The sequence below is a fragment of the Salvelinus alpinus genome, chromosome 1, assembly GCF_045679555.1.
Source record: "Salvelinus alpinus chromosome 1, SLU_Salpinus.1, whole genome shotgun sequence".
Lineage (NCBI taxonomy): Eukaryota > Metazoa > Chordata > Actinopteri > Salmoniformes > Salmonidae > Salvelinus > Salvelinus alpinus.
Genome location: NC_092086.1, coordinates 99,222,350 through 99,235,257, shown reverse-complemented (window position 1 = coordinate 99,235,257; position 12,908 = coordinate 99,222,350). Strand labels below are relative to the sequence as shown.

Sequence of the window (12,908 nt, the reverse complement as noted above, 5' to 3'; positions counted from 1 at the left end):
CGGCTCTGGCTGGTCATGGCTCGCTGACGGCTCTGGCTGGTCATGGCTCGCTGACGGCTCTGGCTGGTCATGGCTGGCGGAAGGCTCTGGCTGGTCATGGCTGGCGGAAGGCTCTGGCTGATCCGGTCTGGCGGAAGGCTCTGGCTGATCCGGTCTGGCGGAAGGCTCTGGCTGATCCGGTCTGGCGGAAGACTCTGGCTGATCCGGTCTGGCGGAAGACTCTGGCTGATCCGGTCTGGCGGAAGACTCTGGCTGATCCGGTCTGGCGGAAGACTCTGGCTGATCCGGTCTGGCGGAAGACTCTGGCTGATCCGGTCTGGCGGAAGGCTCTGGCTGATCCGGTCTGGCGGAAGGCTCTGGCTGATCCGGTCTGGCGGAAGGCTCTGGCTGATCCGGTCTGGCGGAAGGCTCTGGCTGATCCGGTCTGGCGGAAGGCTCTGGCTGATCCGGTCTGGCGGAAGGCTCTGGCTGATCCGGTCTGGCGGAAGGCTCTTGCTGATCCGGTCTGGCGGAAGGCTCTGGCTGATCCTTTCTGGCGGAAGGCTCTAGCGGCTCCTGTCTGGCGGAAGGCTCTAGCGGCTCCTGTCTGGCGGACGGCTCTGTAGGCTCATGGCAGACGGGCGGCTTTGCAGGCTCATGGCAGACGGGCGGCTTTGAAGGCTCAATACAGACGGGCAGTTTATGCGGCGCTTGGCAGACGGACAGTTCAGACGGCGTTGGGCAGACGGGCAGTTCAGGCGCCGTTGGGCAGACGGGCAGTTCAGGCGCCGCTTGGCAGATGGGCAGTTCAGGCGCCGCTTGGCAGACGGGCAGTTCAGGCGCCGCTTGGCAGACGGGCAGTTCAGGCGCCGCTTGGCAGACGGCAGACTCTGGCCGGCTGAGACGCACTGTAGGCCTGGTGCGTGGTGCCGGAACTGGAGGTACCGGGCTAAGGACACGCACCTTCAGGCTAGTGCGGGGAACAACAACAGGGCACACTGAGTTCTCAAGGCGCACTATAGGACTGGTGCGTGGTACCAGAACTGGTGGTACCGGGCTGAGGGCACGCACCTCAGGACGAGTGCGGGGAGAAGGATCAGTGCGTACAGGGCTCTGGAGACGCACAGGAGGCTTGGTGCGTAGTGCCGGGACTGGAGGCACTGGGCTGGAGACACGCACCACAGGGAGAGTGCGTGGAGGAGGAACAGGGCTCTGGATACGCACTGGAAGCCTGGTGTGTGGTGTCAGCACTGGTGGTACTGGGCTGGGAACACACACCACAGGGCTAGTGCGAGGAGCAGTAACAGGACGCACAGGACTCTGGAGACGCACAGGAGGCTTTGTGCGTGCTGTAGGCACTGTCTTAACCAGACGGCTAGCACGCACCTCAGGACGAGTATGGAGAGCTGTTCCCGGTGACATTAAATCACCAACACGTTCATTCGGACGGATGCCGTGCCTCATGCACCAAACCAATACATTCCTCATAACTCTCTCCTCCAATTTCTCCATTAACTCCTTTACTGTCTCTGCGTCACTCTCCTCCAAATCCGCCCTCACCGGCTCCTTACGGTAAGCAGGAGGAGTTGGCTCACGTCTCCCGACTGACCCAACTAAACTACCCGAGAGCCCCCCCCCAATACATTTTTGGGTTTGACTTACGGGCTTCCAGCCTTGTTTCCTTGCTGCCTCCTCATATCTCCGCCTCTCTGCTTTCGCTGCCTCCAGCTCAGCTTTGGGGCGGTTATATTCTCCTGGTACTTCGCGGTCCAGAATTTCCTCCCAATTCCAATAGTCCTGTGTAGGTGGGTCCTGTTGTTGTTGCACACGCTGCTTGATCCGATGTTGGTGGGGAATTCTGTCACGATCGTGTGGAGGAGAGACGGACCAAAACGCAGCATGTGGAAAATAAGCCATCTTCTTTTATTTTTTACTACGAAGATGAACATGAAACGAAACACTATTACAAACTATACAAAAACAACAAACGACCGTGAAGCTATAAACGTAGTGCACACACACATGCTACAAACGTTCAACATAGACAATTCCCCACAACCAGCTAAAGCCTATGGTTGCCTTAAATATGGCTCCCAATCAGAGACAACAATAACCAGCTGTCTCTAATTGAGACCCAATTCAGGCAACCATAGACTTTCCTAGATACCTACACTCAACCATAGACACAGCTAGACTACTATACTAAACATAAACCCAACTACTCTAATAAACCCCCCTAAACCTTACAACCACCCTAGACACTACAAAAACCACATACATTCCCCATGTCACACCCTGACCTAACCAAAATAATTAAGAAAACAAAGAATACTAAGGCCAGGGCGTGACAGACCGCTTCTTAGACTTGCTTTCAATGAGAATGACAGATATATAACTCACATTTCTATGTGAATTTGGCCTGTTCACCCAAAAAGTTACATAATGCAGCTTTAAGGTAAGGGTTAATGTTTGGCATAGGTTTGAAAAAAATAAAAAAGAGTGCTTGGCACTGGGATTGAACCCGCAATCCTCGGAGCCGGAGCGCACAGGTAATAGGAACTCCCGTTGCCCCCAGTGGACGGTATTGAAGGAATCTCCCGATGTCCTGGATACCTGGCCGAACGTTGAATACTGAAGTCTATCTGGTGTGATCTAGCTACACTTCCCTACTTATGAGATATGGCTAATTTGCCTCTGGAGGCTGAGAAAATGCTGCACTCCACTGCATTGTCTTTCAGAGAGAAACACAAACCTCATTAACATCTTGCAACCGGGACAATGTGAAATTGCTTATGTTAAGCTGCAATTACATGGCATCCTACTCTTTTTACTCACACTCACATTTCATAATTTAATTGGATTTCCTAACACTTCCTGCTGTTTGCAGGCTGCAGGATGGAGGGGTGTAAGTGTAAGTCTCTCTAAAATGCATGTCTAAATCTGCCTACCCCTAACACTGTGAATAAGAACTTTTGTCAGTAACTCAGTATAATGTGGAAGTAAATCTACCTGTTATACATGTTCCTATGATTGTCAGGGTTGGCAATCTGTTTATTAACCAATACATTTTAGCTGAAGTAATCGTGTATCCAATTGACTTGCTCCTGCCATACAGTACAGCTATGACTGGGCTGTAAAGTATTTCCTTCACATTACAACCAGACAACAAGCACAATGATGCAACATGCTTTTCTGCTTCTTGCATACACACGTTTATATGAAGCTTCATGGAAACTTAGTAGCTTATAAGCGGTCTATAATATTGGTGAATGCTCATGGCATGTTTGCTCTGGTCATCGGCTGTGTTTGTACCATCCCTTTGACTCCTGTTCCACCCTTTGTTGAGCATTAGTAAACAACAGCCTTTGCCAGGTCATTTTTTCTGCTGCATTAAGTAATGATGCCTTAGTGAATTAGGCATGTTCCCTCATATGCCTATGGAGTTTTTATAAAGAAGCCAACATGTGAAGGTATGCATGCCCTGTCTGACGTATTACAGATATATAATAAAGTATCGTAATATGCTGCAGGCATTTATCAAAAGACAATCACTTTATTAAATGCATCACTTTATGTTGTTTTTCTGTTCAGAAACATATTTATTTTTTAAGTCCACACTTAAGACATGTTATATAAATCTTCTGTGCTCTGTCTTTTGGTATTAGGCTTACTGTGAGCTTGGAGATACAGACAGTTCTGTGTTTCTCTAAACTGGTTGGTTTGTACAAAACAAGTACAACAGATCTGTTTACTCTATTTACTGTGCCTCAGAAAATTCTAGGTCATATTTTCTGCAAAATGACTGAAATTATACATCAATACAAGGAAGGTAATATAACTGTTACAAGTTTTGGCCTGAGGCAAGAAGACTTTATGGATTTTGAATCAGCTTATATATCAAGCCGAGAATTCTCCTCGGCATCACAAAAACAAGTTATCTTTATGTACATATACAATCTATCCACAGAACTCTACCCATCTCCCACTCGCTCCCAATTATATATGGAGCCTGTAATTAAAAGATGCAAATCACTGTGGGCTTTTCAACTGTCAGGGAAGGGGGTGAAACAGGAAGGGCTTTGTGATTCAGACCTTCTGAAGTACCTGTGACACACGGTTTGTAGTCAGTTGATTAATTCTATGCTCCGTGGACTCATTCACTACACTTTTAGAAAGCTTTCCGGGTCTATTTGAAGACATCTCCAAAAACACTTTACATTTCACCAAGATGCCCTAACCCTACAGAAATATGCACCTTTTATGGCACAGACATGTACTGCAACATCAGGTTCCAACAACAGAGTTTTATTTAAAATCATAAATCATCCTAATACTGTCTTGGTACTGTTGGAAAGAGCTGTGAGCAGGTTCAGCAAAGGTCTCTTAGGACAGGCAATTTTCTGTACAGTAAACTTGAGCAGGAGCCATATGATGGACCCTCCAGCACCACAATCTATGTTCTGATTAGAACTTAGCAGAGATTGAGTGATGTAACAACTCTGTTTGGAGATGTGTAGGCAGCTATTAATATTCTTGAGACAGTGTTCCGGAGCAGGAACCCAAAGCTTCTTAGCTGTGGGATGAAAAAGTCAATATGAACATGAATTAATGATTCCTAAGCTCATCAGCAGCGCAGTGCTCACCAAGGCCGACATTTTGTGTACAGTCATTAATTACCTCTGTGCATACATCAGGCAGGAAGGAACACATTCGTGTTCGAACACTTCCAATATGGGTGGAAGACACTGATGGGCCCCAAGTCCAAAGAGGAGAAAGCTTGCCATCTGCCAATGAAAGAGAGTCAATGACAGTCACATCTGCTCTTTTCACCAGTTTGGCATTAGCGTCAGACATCTATGCAGGAGACACACAGACACAAAATATTTAGCAAAATGACTGAAAACGTATTTGTCATCTTATTACCGGTGATACTTTTTCAATAAGCTAAAAATTCCTCCTGCAGGATTGATGCCCCTTATTGAACAAAACATAGCTCAAGTTTTAAACGCATTCATTAAGTGAATGGTAACAGACCCTTTCTGCCTTCAATAGACAATAAGAATGAACACAAGAATAGGATGACCTTTCAGCATTATTAATAATCACCTGTTCCTACTATTCAGGAGTACAAAATATAAGTAATCCAAACAAAAATTAGAGTGTTATGATTGAGAAGTAATGCTCAAAGTACAAGTTTATGATTAAAAATGTATTCTTAAAGTAAAGGGTTATGATTAAAAAGCAATGCTCAATGTACAGGGTTATGCTTGAAAATAAATGCTTAAAGTGCAGGGTTATAAATGAAATGTAAGGTTAGGTTTCACTATCACCAGCACGATGACAATGATTTAAGTATAGCACAGGAGTGCATTTCTATTTCAACTGAAAAAGTAATGAAAAAAGGAAACTCAGAGTGATGCATCAACCTCACATATCCACATATATAAAGCAATGGTTCAACATAATTACCCTTGTAGAAGTCATTGCCCTTGTGAATTATCCTCTAATACTGAAAAAGTACCACAAAGCAAAATGTAACATTTTATGCTTATTGCCACTCAAAATGGGCAAATGTCCACATTTCAACAAGGGCTAGAACAGTGAAGGTAAGGTAAAGTTCAGCTATTTCTCAACCCTGACATAGAAGTGACATTGACGTGTGGCCTAGCGGGCACCTTTCTCACAGTACATCACCTTCGTCAAGGTGCTTTGTCTATATTTGTTGACCGACCTTTCCTACATTCAGATAAATTGGAAAGGTATGGTGTTCTCTGACAGGGTCTCTTTTAAACGTTCAAGACAATGACAAGACTGAGTCTCTCCAGCACATTGCATTACCATATATAATACTGTACTGTATATTGATATAAAGACATATCATTAATCTCTTCCATTGCTACAGTATCGTGTATTACATGTATTTGAAAGTGTAAATATCCCAGGTAAAAAAACAGAAATCATATATCATATTTTAACAGCATGATTACTGTCTCAGTGGTTACTAGAAAGAGCAGAAAGAACGTTGACGAAAAAGCCATTACCTTGTCCTGGAGAGGGCTCTCTCTGGATGCTTAGCTGACTTCTGATGAGCAATTAAATTCTCAGGTTTCTTCTCTGTTGGTACAGCATTTAGAATAGCAATGGGAGCAAAGAGAGGGAAATGCTTCTGGATCATTATTTTCATAGATCTACTGCAGATGGGATTTTCAGTCAAGTCTTGTCTACCTACTCAAATAGCTTGCTCTTGCCTGGGTTGCTCTTTGGGGGGGGGGGGGGGGGCTGAAGAAGTCACGTCTCACCACCAATCTGACATTCCTCAGAATTCACACCCACCTTAGCTGGGTGAGAAGCAAGCAGACCTGTAACGACAGGTGAAGAAGGGAGAAGGCCAAACACGCAATAGAGTACTTTCTCCAATCTGTGCCTGAGGCACCTACACTCCAACACCACCATATTATGTGTCATCCTATATCTTGTCTAATATAGAGGTGACTGCAGTCTGAATGGCCCTAATAATGTAAAATGAGAAAAGCGGTCTCAAAAGTCTGACAACTGTTGTGCGATCTGAAGCTGATGCTGTTCACACCTTGGTTCTCAGTGTTAAATAGAATCTCTCTCTCTCTCTCTCTCTCTCTCTCTCTCTCTCTCTCTCTCTCTCTCTCTCTCTCTCTCTCTCTCTCTCTCTCTCTCTCTCTCTCTCTCTCTCTCTCTCTCTCTCTCTCTCTCTCTCTCTCTCTCTCTCTCTCTCTCTCTCTCTCTCTCTCTCTCTCTCTCTCTCTCTCTCTCTCTCTCTCTCTCTCTCTCTCTCTCTCTCTCTCTCTCTCTCTCTCTCTCTCTCTCTCTCTCTCTCTCTCTCTCTCTCTCTCTCTCTCTCTCTCTCTCTCTCTCTCTCTCTCTCTCTCTCTCTCTCTCTCTCTCTCTCTCTCTCTCTCTCTCTCTCTCTCTCTCTCTCTCTCTCTCTCTCTCTCTCTCTCTCTCTCTCTCTCTCTCTCTCTCTCTCTCTCTCTCTCTCTCTCTCTCTCTCTCTCTCTCATGTTATGTGTGGGCGTATGTAGTGTGTGTTGAGGTGTCAGTGTAAGTACTGTCCATTCGGAAAGTATTCAGACCCATTGACTTTTTCCACATTTTGTTACGTTACAGCCTTATTCAAAATTGATTTAAAAAAAAAAATCCCTCATCAATCTACACACAATACCCCGTAAAGTCAAAGCATGTTTGCAAATGTATAAAAAAACAACAGAAATATCACATTTACATAAGTATTCAGACCCTTTACTCAGTACGTTGATGAAGCACCTTTGACAGTGATTACAATCTTCTTGGGTATGATGCTACAAGCTTAGCACACCTGTATTTGGGGAGTTCCTCTCATTCTTCTCTGCAGATCCTCTCAAACTCTTTTAGGTTGGATGGGGAGAGTCACTAAACAGCTATTTTCAGGTCTCTCCAGAGATGTTCGATTGGGTTCAAGTCCGGGCTCTGACTGGGCCACTCAAAGACATTCAGAGACTTGTCCCGAAGCCACTCATGCGTTGTCTTGGCTGTGTGCTTAGAATCGTTGTCCAGTTGGAAGGTGAACCTTTGCCCCAGTCTGAGGTCCTGAGCGCTCTGGAGCAGGTTTTCATCAAGGATATCTCTATAATTTTCTCCGTTCATCTTTTCCTCGATCCTGACTAGTCTCCCAGTCCCTGCCGCTGCAAAACATCCCCACAGCATGATGCTGCCACCACCATGCTTCACCGTAGGGATGGTGCCAGGTTTCCTCCAGACGTGAAGCTTGGCATTCAGGCCAAAGAGTTCAATCTTGGTTCCATCAGACCAGAGAATCTTGTTTCTCATGGTCTGAGTCCTTTAGGTGCCTTTTGGCAAACTCCAAGTGGCCTGTCATGTGCACTTTACTGAGGAGTGGTTTCCAACTGGCCACTCTACCATAAAGGCCTTATTGGTGGAGTGCTGGAGAGATGGATGTCCTTCGGGAAGGTTCTCCCATCTCCACAGAGGAACTCTGGAGTTCTGTCAGAGTGACCATCGGGTCCTTGGTCACCACCCTGACCAAGGGCCTTTCTCCCCCGATTGCTCAGTTTGGCCGGGTGGCCAGCTCTAGGAAGAGTCTTGGTTGTTCCAAACTTCTTCCATTTAAGAATGATAGAGGCACATTGTTCTTGCGGACCTTCAATGCTGCAGACATTTTTTGGTACCCTTCCGCCAATCTGTGCCTCGACACAATCCTGTCTCGGAAGTCTACGGACAATTCCTTCAACCTCGTGGCTTTGCTTTTGCTCTGACATGCACTGTCAACTGTGGGACCTTATATAGACAGGTGGGTGCCTTTCCAAATCACGTCCAATCAATTGAATTTACCACAAGGGGACACAAATCAAGTTGTCGAAACATCTCAAGGATGATCAATGGAAGCAGGATGCACCTGAGCTTAATTATTAGTCTCATAGCAAAAGGTCTGAGTACTTTTATTTTTTTATTAAATAGCAAAATTCTATAAAAACCTGTTTTCGCTTTGTCATTATGGGGTAATGTGTAGATTGACGAGGGACATTTTTTATTTAATCCATTTCAGAAAAGGCTGTAGCATAACAAAATATGGAAAAAGTCAAGGGGTCTGAATACTTTGCGAATGCACTGTGTGTGTGAGTTTGTGTATAGAGTCAGTGTAAAAGAGTTAGCGCAGAAAAGGGTCAATGCAGGTAGTCAGAGTAACCATTTGATTAGCTATTTAGCAGTCTTGTTTAGCAGTCTTATGGCTTGGAGGTAGAAACTGTTCAGAGTCCTGTTGGTTCCGAACTTGGTGCATCCTTACCGTTTGCCATCCGATAGCAGACAGAGCAGTCTGTGGCTGGTGGCTGGAGTCTTTGAATTTTTGGGGGGCCTTTCACTGACAGCGCCTGATATAGAGGTCCTGGATGGCAGGGAGCTCGGCCCCAGTAATGTACTGGGACATACTCACCACCCTTTGTAGTGCCTTGCGGTCGGGTGCCTTGCAGTTTCCGTACCAAGCGGTGATGCAGCCAGTCAAGATGCTTTCAAGGGTGCAGCTGTAGAACTTTTTGAGGATCTGAGTGCCCATGCCAAATCAGCTTGCTGAGGGGGAAGAGGCGCTGTCATGCCCTCTTCACAATTGTGTGGGTGTGTGTGGACTATGTTAATTCCTTAGTTATGTGGACACCAAGGAACTTGAAGTTCTCGACCTTCGCCACTACAGCCCCATCGATGTGATGGGGACATGCTCGACACTCCGTTTCCTGTAGTCCACAATCAGCTCCTTTGTCTTGCTGACATTGAGGGTTAGGTAGTTGTACTGGCACTACACTGCCAGGTCTCTGACCTCCTCCCTATAAGTTGCCACATCGTCGTCTGTGATCAATCCTACCGCCATCGTGTCATCAGCAAACTTGATGATTGGGTTGGAGATGTGTGCAGCTACGCAGTTGTGGGTGAACAGGGAGCACAGGAGGGGACTAAGTCCACACCCCTGAGGAGCCTCTCTGTTGATGGTCACCGTGGCGGATGTGTTGTTGCCTACCCTCACCGTTTGGGGGCGGCCCATCAGGAAGTCCAGGATCCAGTTGCAGAAGGAGGTGTTCAGTCCCAGGGCTTGGGGATGAGCTTGGAGAGGACTATGGTGCTGATCTGTAGTCAATGAATACCATTCTTACATAGGTATTCCTTTTGTCCAGGTGGATGAAGGCAGTGTGCTGTGCAAAAGCGATTGCGTCATCTGCGCATCTGTTGGGCAAAACGTCATTACAGGACTAATATCGAATCCTACTGGTGCTCTCATGCATGGTTCAGTGTTGCCTGTGTAGAGGGAAGGATTTTTCAGCAGAATTGTCCAATATTAAACCGGAAGAGAAAACATTCTGTACAAAAATTTGAATTAGAATATAGATTTAGAAAAACTATATTTGGAAATTTGTCTAAGGCTTCAGTACATAAAAACAGATATTATGTAATATGCGCACGTTTCATATCAACGGAAGGAGGAGATTGAGCTGCACCCACTGCAAGTTACGTTAAATCTCTAGCATAAACACACGGGGAGTTATTCTATATTCAAAATGGCCCGTGACGTGTGACGTGAGGGTGCATCAATTGACTACACCATCAGGAGCACATCATACTCGAGATCATTAAATAAACTTTACAAAGTGCAAGTGCAGTTCCAAGTTAGTATACTTTACATCATCACTGGTCTAAAAGCCATAATCAACATAAAATGTATAATTAAAATAAATCATCCTAATTAAATCATTAAGACTGAAGAGCACCTGGTCATCTACATAATTCAATAATTCATATGTACGTACATCATGATCCCAAAAAATTATATTAAAGGGATAATCCATCCCCAGCAATCAAAATCATAATATTCCTGTCAATTTGGTGAAAGCCTATTTCTATTAGTTAGTAAAATTCTCCCTATGATTTAACTTCTAAGGGGTCTGTCTGTGAAATCAGGAAATCATTTAGGAATGCATCATAGCTACACTACATGACCAAAATTATGGGCACACCTGCTCGTCGAACATCTCATTCAAAAATCATGGGCATTAATATGGAGTTGGTCCCCCATTTGGTGCTATAATACCCTCCACTCTTCTGGGAAAGCTTTCCACTAGATGTTGGAACATTGCTGCGGGGACTTGATTCCATTCAGCCACAAGCTCAATAGTGAGGTCGGGCACTGATTTTGGGCGATTAGGCCTGGCTCGCAATCGGCATTCCAATTCACCCAAAGGTGTTCGATGGGGTTGAGGTCAGGGCTCTGTGCAGGCCAAATCAAGTTCTTCCACCAATCTCGACTAACCATTTCTGTGTGAACCTCGCTTTGTGCACACGGGCATTGTCATGCTGAAACAGGAATGGACCTTCACCAAACTGTTGCCACAAAGTTGGAAGCACAGAATCGTATAGAATGTAATTGTATGCTGTAGCATTAAGATTTCCCTTCACTAGAACTAAGGGGCATAACTTGAACCATGAAAAACAGCCAAAGACCATTCTTCCTCCTACACCAAACTTTACAGTTAGCACTATGCATTGAGGCAGGTAGCGTTCTCCTGGCATCCACCAAACCCAGATTAGTTCGTTGGACTGCCAGATGGTGAAGCGAGAACTGCAACACTGCTGGGTTTTTCACGCTCAACAGTTTTCCGTGTGTATCAAGAATGGTCCAGCACCCAAAGGACATCCAGCCAACTTGACATCACTGTGGGAAACATTGAAGTCAACATGGGCCAGCATCCCTGTGGAACGCTTTTGACACCATGTAGAGAACTGAGGCTGTTTAGAGGGCAAAAGGGGGTGCAACTCAACATTAAGAATGTGTTCCTGGTGTTTTGTACACTCAGTGTATTTAGCTAAGATGTGCTAAATCTAAAAAGTGTACCAAATGATTCAACAAAATGTATCCTTCAAGTACCATCTCGCAATGCTCCCTGCGTATCTGTGGGAAACGTGGGAAAGGCTGTTGTTGCCATAGCAACATACTGTGCACTTGCTCTGGGCAGAGAGGAACTGCATGTTGAATTAGTGAAATAGACTCCTAAATTGACAGTGCAGTTTGTTTAGGCAATTGTACAGCTAGCTAGCTAATTCACTTGCTGATATGTGATTGATCTAGCCAGCCCCGAGAGAGCATTGCATTGTGGGTTTTGTAGTCGACTTGAGCTGCAACAGATTTTCACATGTTGCTACCAACCTAGTCTCGGTTAGTAAAATTCTCTCGCGAAAGTATGTCATTGCCTGTTTTACTTCTGGGGAGTATGGTGTTAACAATTGCGATTACCTTTTTGCAAAGAAAAGAAGCGAAGTCTCCTCCCTTGCAAACGGACTCTCTCTGCCAAACCCTTCTCTTCTGTTAATTTCACCCATGTTTATAATGAGCATATTTTAGCTTTCATACATTTTTCTGAATCAGAAAATGTTGACTTTGTGGCTGTGGAATCTTGTGGAAACCGTATATCATCAGCACACAGGCTTGAAATCACTGCACCAGTTTAAGCACTGCCTTTGCCCAATCCTGATTCGTGCAAATAATCGATGATAAAAACCCCAAACCAGGAACTACTGCTGCTCATAATCACATAATTATATGTGTGCCTTGATAGATTCTCGTTGTTTCATCTGTCCATGAGAAATTACTACCAACCTTATTATAACAACAAAATTAAACATTTGTCCACAAAAAATATTGTTTTCGCATATTTGTGTTATTTAACACTGTTTAACACTCTTAATCATAGGAATTAGTGTTTTGGGGTAGATTATCCCTTTAACATTGACAATGACATGTTCATAAATATCAATGGAGTAGGTACCTCTCCAGTAAACCACTAACTGCCTGGCAAAGAGCCTTTGTAATACCAAATTCACTGTCAGGCCATTTTAGTAGTTGCACACCTCTAAATAGTGTGTCAGTGTTCTCTCAGCAGTCAGTGTCTGTCTCAGTAGCAGCTTGGCTGGTGAGTGTCTTCACACAACACGAACATTTGATCCCAGCTGTAATTGATATTCATCTAATCCCTCCTCCAATTCCAGGCGGTTAGACATGCTAAAATCATTGCATCCCTTCTGCTCATGCTCTAAAGCCTTCTCCTGCTTGGCAAATTGATGTGTGTCCCGGAGGGCCTCGATACACATTAATCTGCTTAATCCAAATGTAATTGCTGCATGCTTCCTCTTCTCTTCAGAACGGCTCTGACGGGTTTACTGAGTGGTGTTCATCATAACGCAGGGCATTATTTCCCTGTCTGTTCTGTTGTAGGAGAGAAGGCTCATTGTCACCTTCACAGTTCACACCCTAACTGCTGGTCTGGTAAGAATTCCAGGGGATGGAATGTTGGATACATACACTCATATGCTACTTTTCGACTGGTAACACCAGTGTTACACTAGGGCATAGACCCTTAAGC

At 45.0% G+C, this 12,908-nt stretch overlaps 1 long non-coding RNA gene across 1 annotated transcript; it reads right to left on the bottom strand.

The window, feature by feature from the left end:
• Window positions 1-3,557: 3,557 nt before the first annotated feature.
• LOC139568364 (uncharacterized) lies at window positions 3,558-6,205 on the bottom strand. The gene is made up of 3 exons (XR_011673592.1): window positions 6,021-6,205; window positions 4,657-4,763; window positions 3,558-4,552 (listed from the first exon to the last, which is right to left on the bottom strand). It is a non-coding gene; the product is annotated as an uncharacterized lncRNA (long non-coding RNA).
• Between the last annotated feature and the right edge of the window lie 6,703 nt (window positions 6,206-12,908).